The sequence below is a fragment of the Lissotriton vulgaris genome, chromosome 10 (genome assembly GCF_964263255.1).
Source record: "Lissotriton vulgaris chromosome 10, aLisVul1.2, whole genome shotgun sequence".
Taxonomy (NCBI): Eukaryota; Metazoa; Chordata; class Amphibia; order Caudata; family Salamandridae; genus Lissotriton; species Lissotriton vulgaris.
Window position 1 is genome coordinate 94,706,198 of NC_141698.1, and position 14,071 is coordinate 94,720,268.

At 42.3% G+C, this 14,071-nt stretch overlaps 1 protein-coding gene across 2 annotated transcripts in view; it reads right to left on the reverse strand.

Moving 5' to 3' along the window:
- The window catches only part of IL21R (interleukin 21 receptor), a 169,377-nt gene that overhangs the window by 113,668 nt on the left and 41,638 nt on the right, over positions 1–14,071 (reverse strand). Inside the window, exon 2 of one of the 2 annotated variants that reach the window (XM_086940590.1) lies at positions 2,155–2,267. The exons of the other annotated variant lie outside the window; for it this stretch is intronic. The gene's annotated coding sequence lies outside the window, so the exon portion shown is untranslated. The remainder of the gene's footprint in view (positions 1–2,154; positions 2,268–14,071) is intronic. 2 annotated transcript variants of the gene reach the window in all.

Below are 14,071 nucleotides of genomic sequence, written 5' to 3' on the forward strand. Positions count from 1 at the left end.
TGTGAGAGCAGGGTGAGCGGGTGAATGGTGTGAGTGCATGGTGATCAGTGTGAGTGCATTGTGATTGCAGTGAATGCAGGGTGAGCATGAAAGTGAAGGGCGAGAATGAGGAGTGTTTTGTCGGAATGCAGGGTGATTCCCAGACACTTGGGGGCCGATTCCGATTCGGTAAAATCTCCTACGAATAGCCGTACGGAGCATATTTCCTGTACGAATCGCACCCTTAAACATCCCCGTACGTACGATGAAGTACGATTCGAACCCAAAGCAGATCTCCGTGCGAATCGTACGAAAGACCATATGACTCAAACATCTGTACTAATCGCATTCAGAACACGCAGTACGCGACGTCCGTACGGATTGAAGCAGCATTTTCGGACCCAGCAAGTATGATTCGTCTCGTCAACACTCCGTACGACTCTTTTGCTACGGGAGCTCAAAACTTCCGTAATAGCAGATTTCGACTCGAAGCGCGTACGAAACGGACCCCCCTGGGTACGCAAGTACACCCCATGATTGCAGGGGTACGGTGCGTAGGGGTACGGTGCTTAGGGATACGGTGCATAGGGTACGGTGCTTAGGGGTACGGTGCGCAGGTGTACGGTGTGCAGGGGTACGGTGCGGTGGAGTATGGTGCTTAGGGGTACAGTGCGTAGGGGTACGGTGCGTATACCCCATGAATGCAGGGGTACGGTGCGTATGTGATTGTGTGGCTCTCCGTACGAATTGCTCATACGACATTTTCCGTACGAATCGCGTTCTCGTTCCCCGATCCGGATCGTACTTGTTGGGTCGTACGGCATGTTTACGATTCGTACGGTTCACCGTGATGGTCCGGATCATATGGATTTTCCCTTGCTATTCGTACAAATTTTTTTCCTACGGATCGTACTACGCAATTCGGACGGATTTTATGATTCATACGGAAAGGGCTACGTATTCGATTCGTCGTATGGATTAGTTTACCGAATCGGAATCGGCCCCTTGAAGTAACAGCATGTTATTGATGGCGGTGTATGGTTTCAGATATAAGTAAAACTATTGCTATTATGGCATTAATCAGGGATTGAGGGTGGAGAAAATAAATAATATGCGGATCCTGCAACAAACTTCCTGTCTTATGATTAGGGTTGCCAGCTCATTATTTTGATGTCCCAAAAATAAACAGTTACCTAAAGCTGTATTTTCAGCACTTATCTGTGCATACTTGGAACAGCAAATATAAATAGAAAGCACTTTCAATTGTCTCCTAGGGCTGTTTGAATGATCCATGACTGCTAATTAACCCATTTACCGCAGAGATAATTTCGCCACAGTGCGGGCCATTCTATTTTGTGGACGGGGCCGCGTCGGCCAACAGGCGTGCGCAGCACTACCAAGGTAGAGCTTGTGACGGCCGTTGGCCGACGGGCTCACTTAACTGGTTGAAAGAAATGAAGACAGAAAAGTCACATTACAAATGAATACATCATTTTTTAATTATAACCCTATATAGGGGCCGCTTCCGATTTTGGTCGGAAGGGCTCAGGTCGAGCTGAGACACACATTGAGGGGGGTAGCTGAAGCCCTTTTAGCCCTATGGGCTTTGCATACCTGGCCAGTGCCCACATAACCAGTGCCCACCCAGCCGCCACACCCCCAGCCAACACCCACACCTACCCACCACCCACCCAGCCACCACACCCCCAGCTAGCACCTTGCCCCAACACCGTTCATGAGCTCCTTACTGACAATCCGTACTGACTTTGGGTGCTTTGGCCCCAGAAGTAAGGGGAGGGAGGCCGGGCGGGGTTCCTGTCAGTCAGTGATTCCTCCTCCACCCATTGGCAGAAGTTGAATAGAGGTGAGAACGCCTCTTAAGTTTCTAGCCTAGGCCACCGACATGTGCTTTTGTCCTCTGACCCAAGCAGTTTTAGGCGCTTAGAGCATAAAAACAAATCAAAATAGCTAAGATGTTTTCTAACAATTCTCTGGACAGGAAGGTCTGAATTCCACCACACCCGCTTTAGGGCCAGGCCTAGTTATGACCTCAAAAATAAATAAATAAATAATACGCTAATATTTCACCAACATCAGAAAACATAATAACAGATCAAAAACCAAAAGTACAAAGGAATGCTTATTCATAAAATGAATAAAAACATAAATATTTACCATGTCCTATAACCTTGCCCATGGCATCTTTCTCACCAGAGGTGCGCAATGATAAAGGTTCCACATATTAATAGATACAGTCATGCTGCTTAACATATTTTGTGGTTAGCAATCTGAAATGATACCAGGAAATTATTTGCAAACTGTCAGTAATAAGTAGTCCTTACAAGAAGCATTACCGTCGCTGTGTCAAAATCAACCCACAATAAACCTGTGATAGCTTCATTTCCTGAATAACTGCTGCATCATTTTTTATCTTCTGTACAAAAGCAGGCAATTACATATGTGAGTTTGCATGTTGTTAACAGCATAGCACAGCTAGGCTTGGTCCAACAACCTTCCAACTCAACCTTTTCACTCAAGGGAAGTACAAAAAAAACATTTTATTTTAACTATGCCGTTACTTTATTTGTAAAGTGTGTACATACAACTGGGAAATGCCTTGGAATTATATGGATGGTCCTTAGTGGATATTGCGAGGGCCACAGGTGTTTTAGAGTAGAAAGAGGGAAGGTTTCAGCCAGTGCTTAATTAGTAAAAAAAAAACATAAGTGCCAGGGCTCTTGTCAGGAGTCCACTGCAGCTTGCACCACACATGGCCTCTGGTATGCTGCCAATGATAGTAACAACACAACTACTGATAATCACACTCCTACAAGGGGGACAATTCAGACAATTCCAGGCCCCCACATTTATAAGAATGACTTGGGCAGCAGGTAAAGACTGTTTAAATATATATAGAATTAATAACTGACTGTTGTTGTGTGGTCATCTCTAAATTAGCCAGACAGCGCCACCTTGCTGCAGACTATCACAAGTGCCAGTGTTGACAATTAAGTGCGTATGCCGAGCACCGGAAACCACTGGCTTAAATTAAGCAATGGTTGCAGTGCTATAGTCTGCCTGTAATGTACTATTTCAAGTGGTTGCACAGGACGAGATGAAATGTTGCGTCCGGGTTGTACCAAAAATGTGATGCAACCCTGACACAAACTATGGGCCTCAAAGTATACATCTTTTTTTATTAGCAGCAAGAAGTGTGTCAGTAAACCTGTTCTGCTCAATTGGGTGCAAAGTCTGTATTAAAAAATATCTTATGGGGTTAAGGCACCTGCTGCAGAGATCTGTGAGTGCCCAGTAAAGCTCAAGGAATAATAATAATAATGGTAAGATAACTCTAGAGGTTAACTCATTTGCTGGAGAGATCTGTGTTTTGTCTATTCCCAGTTTTGAACCAAATTAGCATAGAGAGGTAATATGTCTCCTGCAAATCACGCCAGGTAACATGCAGATGGCAGATTTTTATTTTGTGCACCTATAAGTGGGTTACAGCTTTTACCACAAATATCCTTTTGTTACGTGCAGTTCATAAACTGGGTGGACAGTCAAAATATGGATTTTTAAATATCGAAGCACAGTTATACAGAGTTCTAAATATCGTAGGGACAAAATATCGAAGTCAAGAATATCTACAACCAGAATATCGAAGTTAAGGTAAGAAATATCGGTGCTGCAAATATAGATGCTAGTATTATCGATAGATAAATTATCAATGTTAATAATATCGATATTTATATGAGTGTTATGTATTTTAGTATGTATTTAAAATGTATGTGTTCTATATTTTTTGATAAGTATTGTACTGTTTTTTAAATATAGGTATACATTTGTTAGAAATTAGTAAACATTTTTTAAAGTACATTTTGCTTTTTAGTACCGTAGCGGGTTGTGGGTTTATAGGGGAATAGGGGGGGAAGTAATTTAACTATAGTAAATAAAATAAGAATTTTTAGGCATTATTAATGTATTTTAATTACATTTTGTGTTTTATTTCTGTATCAGGTTGTGGGTTTATAGGGGAATAGGGTGGGAAGTTATTTAATTTTAATTAAGTAATTATACATTTTTAATATTCTTGTTATTAATAATTATTTCATGGTTAATTAATTATTAATTGGTAACTAATGATTAATTGATACTTATTGTATTTGTATTAATTTATTATTGGAGTGGGTTCTGTGTTTTAAGGGAATAAGGTGGTAAGTAAGTTATATGTAATTAAGTTATTAAGTAAGAAAAATTGAGTATTAAATTGAATTTTTTTTGTTAATTACTTATTAATCTGTTATTCATTTTTATTAAATATTATTTTTGGTATTGATATCTGTTTTAATAATTTGTTATTAATTGCGATGAAATATTATGTATTGGTATTGATCTTTTTTGTTTGTTAATTAATTATTCATTTGTTATTAATTTTTATTAAAGATTATTAATTGGTATTGATAATCATTTTTGTTACTTAATTATTAATTGGCTATTACTTTTTATTACATATTATTTATAGTAACTTTGTTTAAATTTAATTATTAATTGCAAATTAATTTTTATCAATTGATTAATTGAAAATTAATTTAATTCTGAGAAATGTTATGTGCAGTGTGTGTTTATTGGGGAATAGGTGGGAAGAATTTAATGTTATTAATTTTTTTATATATTTGTATATTTTTTTCCCTACATTTATTAATAAATCACTATTTAATGACAACATTTATTTCATTTATAAGTATGTTATTTTTAAAATCTACATTGTCCAACGCTTTCCCTACTGTTGCCCTCTCTGGAGTGGGAATAGTAATGTTTACCCCCTACGCTATCAAGCTCTTTCCCTACTGTTTGCCCTCTCTGGAGTGGGAATAGTAATTTTTACCCCTACGCTATTCAGCGCTTTCTCTACTGTTGCACTCACTGGAGTGGGAATAGTAATTTTTACCCATCCACTATCCAGTCCTTTCCCTACTGTTGCACTCATTGGAGTGGGAATAGTAATTTTTACCCCTACGCTATCCAACACTTTCCCTACTGTTTGCCCTCTCTTGAGTGGGAATAGTAATTTTTACCCCTACGCTATTCAGCGCTTTCTCTACTGTTGCACTCACTGGAGTGGGAATAGTCATTTTTACCCATCCGCTATCCAGTCCTTTCCCTACTGTTGCACTCATTGGAGTGGGAATAGTAATTTTTACCCCTACGCTATCCAACGCTTTCCCTACTGTTTGCACTCTCTGGAGTGGGAGTAATAATTTTTACCCCTACGCTATCCAGCACTTTCCCTACTGTTGCACTTACTGGAGTGGGAATAGTAATTTTTACCCCTATGGTATCCAGCGCTTTCCCTACTGTTGCACTCTCTGCAGTGGGAATAGTAATTTTTACCCCTACGCTATCCTGCGCTTTCCCTACTGTTGCACTCTCTGGAGTGGGAATAGTAATTTTTACCCCTATGCTATCAAGCGCTTTCCCTACTGTTGCACTCACTGGAGTGGGAATAGTAATTTTTATCCCTACGCTATTCAGAGCTTTCTCTACTGTTGCATTCACTGAAGTGGGAATAGTAATTTTTACCCATCCGCTATCCAGTCCTTTCCCTACTGTTGCACTCACTGGAGTGGGAATAGTAATTTTTACCCCTACGCTATCCAACGCTTTCCCTACTGTTGCCCTCTCTGGAGTGGGAATAGTAATTATTACCCCTACGCTATCCAGCGTTTTAACTACTGTTGCACTCACTGGAGTGGGAATAGTATTTTTTACCCCTACGCTATCCAGCGCTTTCCCTACTGTTGCACTCTCTGGAGTGGGAATAGTAATTTTTACCCCTACGCTATCCAACGCTTTACTTACTGTTGCCCTCTCTGGAGTGGTAATAGTAATTTTTACCCCTACGCTATCCAGCGCTTTCCCTACTGTTGCACTCACTGGAGTCGGAATAGTAATTTTTACACCTACGCTATCCAGCGCTTTCCCTACTGTTGCACTCACTGGAGTGGGAATAGTAATTTTTACCCCTACGCTATCCAACGCTTTACCTACTGTTGCCCTCTCTGGAGTGGGAATAGTAATTTTTACCCCTACGCTATCCAGCGCTTTCCCTACTGTTGCAATCACTGGAGTGGAAATAGAAATGTTTACCCCTACGCTATCCAGCGCTTTCCCTACTGTTGCACTCTCTGGAATGGGGCCGATTCCGATTCGGTAAAATCCCCTACGAATAGCCGTACGGAGCATATTTACCATACGAATCGTACCCTTAAACGTCCCAGTACGTATGATGAAGTACGATTCAAACCCAAAGCAGACCTCCATACGAAAGACCATACGACTCAAACATCCGTACAAATCGCATTCGGAACACGCAGTAAGCGACGTCAGTACGGATTGAAGCAGCATTTTCCGACTCAGCAAGTACGATTCGTCTTGTCAACACTCCGTACGGCTCTCTTGTTACGGGAGCTCAAAACGTTCGTAAAAGCAGATTTCGATTCGAACCGTGTCCGAAACGGCCCCCCCAGGTTACGCGAGTACACCCCATGATTGCAGGGGTACATTGTATAGGGGTACGGTTATTAGGGGTATGGTGCATAGGGGTACGGTGCTTAGGGGAACGGTGCGTAGGGGTACGCTGCTTAGGGGTACGGTGCGTAGGGGTACGGTGCTTAGGGGTACGGTGCTTAGGGGTACGGTGCTTAGGGGTACGGTGCGTAGGGGTATGGTGCTTAGGGTTACGGTGCGTAGGGGTACGGTGCGTAGGGGTATGGTGCGTATACCCCATGATTGCAGGGGTACGTGCGTATTGTGTGGCTCTCCGTATGAATTGCTCATACGATGTTTTCCGTACGAATCGCATTCTCGTTCCCCAGCCCGGATCGTACTTGTCTGGTCGTACAGCGTGTTTACGATTCGTACGGTTCACCATGAGGGTCCGTATCGTATGGATTTTCCCTTAATTTTCGTATGGTTTGCACAGATTCGGACATATTTATTTCCTACGGATCGTACTACGCAATTTGGACTGATTTGTACGATTCGTACGGAAAGGGCTACGGATTCGATTCGTCGTACGGAATATTAGGAATCGGCCCCCTAATGTATTATTTATTATTTTTAAATATCTTTTAATATTTGCAACTATATTTCTTTTAATTATATGTATTATTTACTTCATTTTACATTATTATTAAAACATTTAAAAAACATATTTTTAACTTAGATATTTTTGATAACTATCTATTATTTCGATATTTTTGTACTTACCTTTATGTAGATTGGACTTCGATATTTTTGACTTCTATATTTCTGTGTCGATATTTTTGCAGGTCAGTTTTCTGTCTGTCGATATTCTGTCACACATTCCATAAATTGTAATGCTTCTAATATCGCACAGTGAGCTATGCAGAATATGTGACTCCTATACCTTGTAACCCTCAATGTATATAACGCATCCTGTACATTGATTTACACGCATATGATTTGTAGTCAATGTATAATGTTTACGTATGATGTAACACGCTCTGACTCCCTGCACTGGGATGAGTAGCACTATAAAAGAAATACAGCAAAATAGTGGTATTTATATTATTATTTGTGTAAATACTGGAAGGGACCAACATATCTGACATTCCTGCAATGTATATCTCTTTTATACAGGGACTGAACAAAGTCAAAAGCATTCCTCTCTTAAATATATATGTGAAGTGGTAAGCTGTGTGCCTTAGTTTCTCCTCCTTTGCATTTAGGTGCGAGGCCCCAGCTAGTTCGCATCAGGGATTCTCGAACAAACGTAGGCCTGATGGCCCCTTAACTTCAGCCTTCGTTTTGGGCCAGCTGGAATTTAAAATAAGAAAGCCCCCTCGCTGCCTGCAGGTTGCTACTCAGAAAGAAAGCAAACAACGTGCAGGTGCTGCTGAAGGTGTACCGGTGTCTGAAACCTACCCCGGGACGAATTCAGCATATTTTAGTGGTCCAGGGTCTTGGCAGGGTGGACCGTGTCCACACTGTGAAAATAGTGGGTGGAAGGACACCATGTACCCGTGTGTACCCCAGACTTTTACCCTGGTCCCTGCCATGTACATAGTACAAAGAAGACATAAAAAGCTTATGGTTGCAAGACATAGTTACTGCCACTGCTTCAGATAAGACTTTTGTGGATGACTTTAAGTCCAGAAAAGCCCAAAACAACTCCAATAAATGTTTCCTTGCTGTGGTACTTGGTTAAATTATGCAAACTTGTAAGCTTTTCCAGAAGATACCTTCATTGGCATCTCATCCACAGCAACTGCCAACTCCAAGTATCCTTTATCAAAACCAACCACCCCCTACATTCTAGAGTAGCATCTTCCAGCATTGGCACTCCATTTAAAGTTCCACTGCATTGGCCAGTCTCCCGGATACCACACCTATCTTGCATCATGCTTAAATGATGACTTCCAAGCTTGGTTCTTTTATTTTATTTATTTATTTTATTTAATGCGACTTTACATAGCGCAAACATTACCCGAAGGTGTCAGAGCGCTTTACTTGAGAACCAGTTGCGTTACATAAGGATTTTGGATTACATGAGTTACAGAAAAGATACATACAGAAAACATTGCAAATGTACAAGTTGTAAAGTCACACAAGGAAGAGCTAGAAACAGAAAAAAATTGCAAACGTACAAGTTGTAGAGTCACACAAGGAAGAGATGAAACAGAAAAAAAAAATTCCAAATGTACAAGTTGTAAAGTCACTCAAGGGAGAGATACAAATGGATAAACTCTAAGAGTCACATAGGAATGGTAGAGAGTACAAAGGTCTACTACATATACTAGTGGTTAGAGTTATCTCTCTCTCTCTCTCTCTCTATATATATATATATATATATATATATATATATATATATATATATATATATATATAAATATATATATATATATACACAAATAGTAGATTTTCTCAGGTCAAGACCCAAAAAAAACAGGAGAGCAGAGTTCCATTAAGTGGGGTCGGAGGGGGGACGCAGTAGAATGTCTGCCGTTTCGCAAGATGGTGGACCAAGGACAAGAGCGACAACAGGAGACGGTCCAATAATAAATCCGAAGTAGGAGCCCGTCTCCTTCCAAGACCAATGCCCATATTTGGATTCATATGATTCTCATTGGCTGCTATGTCTTCCAATTGGCTCTAAAAATTGAAAGCTAACTACTTTCATATTTTTAATCCGAAAAGTTTCTGCATGAAATTATTTATATCTTCAGAGATGTGGAAAGACTTCCAAAATTTGGGGCCTCGAATTTTCCTACTTTATGTCTAAAAATGAAACTCAAGCTTTGGTTACTGCTTTGTGAGAACAAGATGTTGAGAGAGAGAGAGAGAGAGAAACAGAGATGGTTTCTGCTACAGAGGAATATTAACCCATGTACTTGGGTACCTTCAAGTAAATGCAGTGTTGGCCACATTTTTAACCCCTTGTGCGCTAGCGATTTTCCCGCTGTGCGCTGGATTTTTCAAAAACCCGCGTTACATGACGAGCTCAGCTCGTCATCAGCATACGAGCACCGTAGCTGATGACGAGCTGAGATCGTCATCAGCATCGAAGGGGTTAAAACATTTGCAAGTGGCAAAAGCTCCACTCCGAAAATACCAATCGCATTTGCTGACTAAGCTTCGATCTCCCTTGATTCCCTGAACCGCCGTGGCCAAGGGAAGCTAAGGAACTTTGAGTTGCAGTTCCGGGACATGTCAAATTGAATGTTTTCTGTCATCAGAAGTGAGGAAATAGTATGGGTACACCAACATTTCAGAGTTTGTGTATTAGTGGATTGTGGTACAAGCCACAATAAAAAGCATCCCCTAACAGTTCAGGGTACCAGATATTGTCCTGGAAAGGAATGTCCTGGGCTCATGAATTAAAAAATTAAAGGTGAGAAGAACTGAATCCAGCTAGTGTTGCCCTCAACACTCCCAAACACTTTTATTTGGTCATTGGGTTGGGCTTCTGCCAGTGAACAAGGCATATGAGCTGCTAACGCGAAGTTTAGGTCACAGGCATTCACAATCTCACTCTTCCATGGATGCAAGAGATGATGGCTACTTTTCTTCCTAGTCCATGATATTTTTGACTCACAAAACTCAAATCACATTCGGATTAACAATTTTTGATACCGTGGATAAGATCTCACAGACCACCTTTGCAAAGCCGAAGTAGCCACTATGTATGCACGAACTGTATGCACTATAACTTATATCCCGAAACCTAACTCAGAAACAGTAAGAAGGTCTTCTGTACATATTTTTAGGGAAAGGGTGAGAAACAATTCATAATTTTGTTCAATGGAGGGGAGAAGGCAGGATTATCCTTAGGTTGGGAGAATTCGAATATCTTTGAAAAGAAGCATCTTGAACTCCTTTTCTAAAGTGGAGGACAGAAGAAGGGAGTTTGATCTGTTGTGGGTGGATATTGTTCTGCACAGCTTGAAAAGGCTTGTCTCTCTAGCCTTTTTCTTTTCGTATCTTCTGGTTTCCGGCTTGGCAGTGTCATGCCTGCATATGCTGCATCGAGATTAATTGATGAGTAACTGAGAACTGTTGGTTGGTACTGCTCTGTGGTTAACACAGCAGACCTTGAGGATGGTGTGTAGCAGTGGTTGTAGCCACTGCAGTTGCAAACGTGTGTGGGTAATGTTGTCTTATTTCTTTATATCTTTGATGACTCAGGAAGCAGCAACCAGGCCTATTTTCAGACATGCCATCTAGTAAGCTTTGCCCATGACAAGGTATGGTGGATCTTTAGTTTGCTGTGTGGGAGTATCATCCTATCTGAAAAGGAGCACTAGGTTGTCTGATGGTGAGTTTTCTTGGTGGTGTGGATCCTACAGAGGCTGCTGTGAGGGATGAACCCAAGTGATTTTGCGTTTACAATACGTGATTATCTGAATTCTTCCAGGACTTGTTGGAGAACCACTCCTAGAGGCAGGAGTGTTTAGAACCGATAGCAATAACGATGAACGCTGACTTGTTTCAGTTTTATGCACACACCTGACATCTAGACTTGCATGATGGTGAGACACTCTTTGGGTCTGTAGATAGAACTGTTTTAGACATAGACTTTCACGTATCGCTGGGTGTGCCTTCAGTGCTCTGATGAATTTGATTTTTTGATTGGATAAGTTTACTAAGAAGTTTATTAGGGCTTCATGGTGAGTGGTGATGAGGGCTGGTAATAGATTGGGGACGTACAGGACACAGCACTTCATTGGACAACATTTCTCTCATATCTGATGCTCGGAAAGTACCACTGTAGTAATCTCCACACCAATCTCATGATTACCATACTTTCTGTTTGAGGTAGCCTGACTCCCCACAGGAGCTGTACCATTCACCCAAAAAAGGGCGAGTAAAGGAGCGTGTGAGAGGATGGCTGTGGGATTCAGGGACTCTTTTGGAGGGAGAAGAATCCATGTTGGCAAAGGCATGTAGGTGGTATAAAGCTTATGCAAAATGTTACAAATAAATAAATATACATCAGATAAAATGGCATAAAATCTGGCTCTCCTCAAAAAGCATGGTCAGATGTTCATGCTGAAGTTTAACCCTTCCAGCTCAGCAATGAGAAGTGCTGGTCCTGGCAGGATTCACGTCTGCTTTTTCAAATAATTCCAAACAGGAGGAAGCAAACCTGGTTTCTGCCAGAGGTGCCACTCAGTAGGATGAGTTAATCAGCAGGCGAATGTTGGCGTCAACTATAGCCCCTTTGTCACTCGTGTTATTAGCAGCTACACATCTATGTCTGTTTTGTCTGTTTCCTTTGCTCATTGTGGCGGCTTGAATCACGCATCTACTTTGTAGCCACTTCCTTCCTCCAGATCTTTCAGAGTAGACTAGTCTGCTGTTGACTTGTTATGTTTAGCCTGAGAATGTTGACTTGTTGCTTACTCATTTGTAATCCATCGACTTAATGAAGTAAACTCAGTTGGTTTGGGCGCCCCTCGTTGGTAACTTTACGACATTGCCCTTACAATGTCTCATTTGTTTCGCATTCTCCTCGGCTCCTCGGTTCTCCCCCTAGAATTCCATCTCCTCCACTCCCAATCTCTTTCCTGTTCCTTCGATATCTCCCTGCCCCCATGATCCTTCCATTGCTTTTGGTAATATCTCCCCATTCTTAGAGTAGGTCTTTCCTGTGTCTCTTACCCAACAAACACTATGCTATCCTCCTGCTTTCTTTATCTTTCCTGTCGCAGGAGCAGAAGTGCCCGCCACAGGGTACCCATCAGAAATTACAACCACTTCACCAGTCTCTAAGCCAACGCCGTACATGATCATAGCATGTTGCTACCAACAGAGTACTATCCTGTGCTGGGGAATAGGAAGAGCCACTGGAATAATGTGATTGTGTGGCCGTGGCGTTGTTCGCATAGTTATGGATCAGGCAGCATTTGCCACATAATCCATCATCTGCTTTGGGGGGGGGGGTTTGTTTGTAGCTCAAATAGTTCAAAAGTTCATAAGATCACAGCAACATGTCTTCCTGCACAGTGAAAGGCCATTTGCAAAGTTTGACTGATCACATTTCTGTTGCTTGTTGCTATGTTTGTTTGTTAAAATGGTACTAAGGAGGGGTAACTTTTGCCAAGACAGTGTTAACAAGTGTGAAAAGGACAAAATAATCAAGAAAAACTATCAGAAAATGGGCCACATTATGCTGCATAATTTCCCTTTACTTGCCTGCATAATTTAGGCACTCCCTGCTGCATAATTTGGCCCTCTCCAGCTGCATAATCCCAGTGGCTCTGGGAGAAACCTCAAAAATTTCAGAAAAAGAAAACCTACAACCATATTATCTCCAGACTAGCACCTAGGATCTGGAATGTCCTGCCCCCAGAAATCAGAATAAATCCTTCAAGCTCTTCCTTCAAAAATGGAGTCAAACTGCTTTTAATGAACAAAACTTTACCCTGAGCTCAACGCTTAATTTAGCTGGGTACTGATCAGACGCTGTTCACCAACAAGGATCTGCACTTTAATCTTAGGGGCAAATTAGGATATCGGTCGGATCGCCACCGCCATTCGGGCGGTGGCGATCCGCCTGATATACTGGTCCGCCCACCACCCATTTACCCCCGCCATGGCGGGGGGACCGCGGCGGACGGAAAGACCGTCCACCGCTTTACCACCCAGGTCGCCTTGCGACCGGGGCGGAAAAGGTTTAATATGGTGGCTGTGTCTATCAGACACCGCCAGCCATATTACAATGGGCTAAAACAGATGCCTTTCCGTGGCGGCAATGCTGCCACGGAAAGGCAGGCGGTCTTCACTTCGGGGGCCCCCTGTGGGCCCCCATGGTGAAGGTGAGCTGGGGGGTTCACATGGGGGGTACCTGTGGTACCCCCCTGCATTTGCATACACAATGCGGCAGGCACCATGCGGTGCCTGACGCTTTGTGTATGCAAATGCATGCATGCATTTTTAGCATTGTGGCGGGCGGTGCTGAGAGCACCGCCCGCCACAATGTCAAAAAGTCACGATGCGCCTGCTACTGTGGCGGGCGCATCCTAATACCCCCCACGGGACCCCCGCCCTTATGGCGGGCGGTCCCAAGTACCATGAGGATGGCGGGCGGGCAAAGTCTGCCCACCATCCTAATGAGGACCTAAGTGTGGATGGCTAACGCACTCTTGGGTATCTTTCGGATCTACAACAAGTATTAACAACATTTATGTTTCCTGTTAGCGACTCACATTTGTTTCTAGTTTATCCCGCTTTCTTGTTAATGTAACATTTGTAAAGAGCACTGATACCCTTACAGGGTCTAGTTCGGGCTATATAAAACTTTATAAATAAATAGGAAACCACCAAAAGTAGGGCCTTTTAGCAAGGATGACTTCCACCCCTGTGACCATTTCATGACACTACTAAGGGTTGGATGCAGCTGAATTATAGACCTTTTTACCTAAGCCCCATTGGGAATGTCGCTTACAGGTTCTTGCTGATTAATTCCTGTAACATGCTACTGCATTCCCCCTGAACATGTTAAAGGTTTCTGTGAAAGGCACTTGCATGGGCTGGGTACCTGAGAGGTGCTGTGCTTGTTTCGGGGACA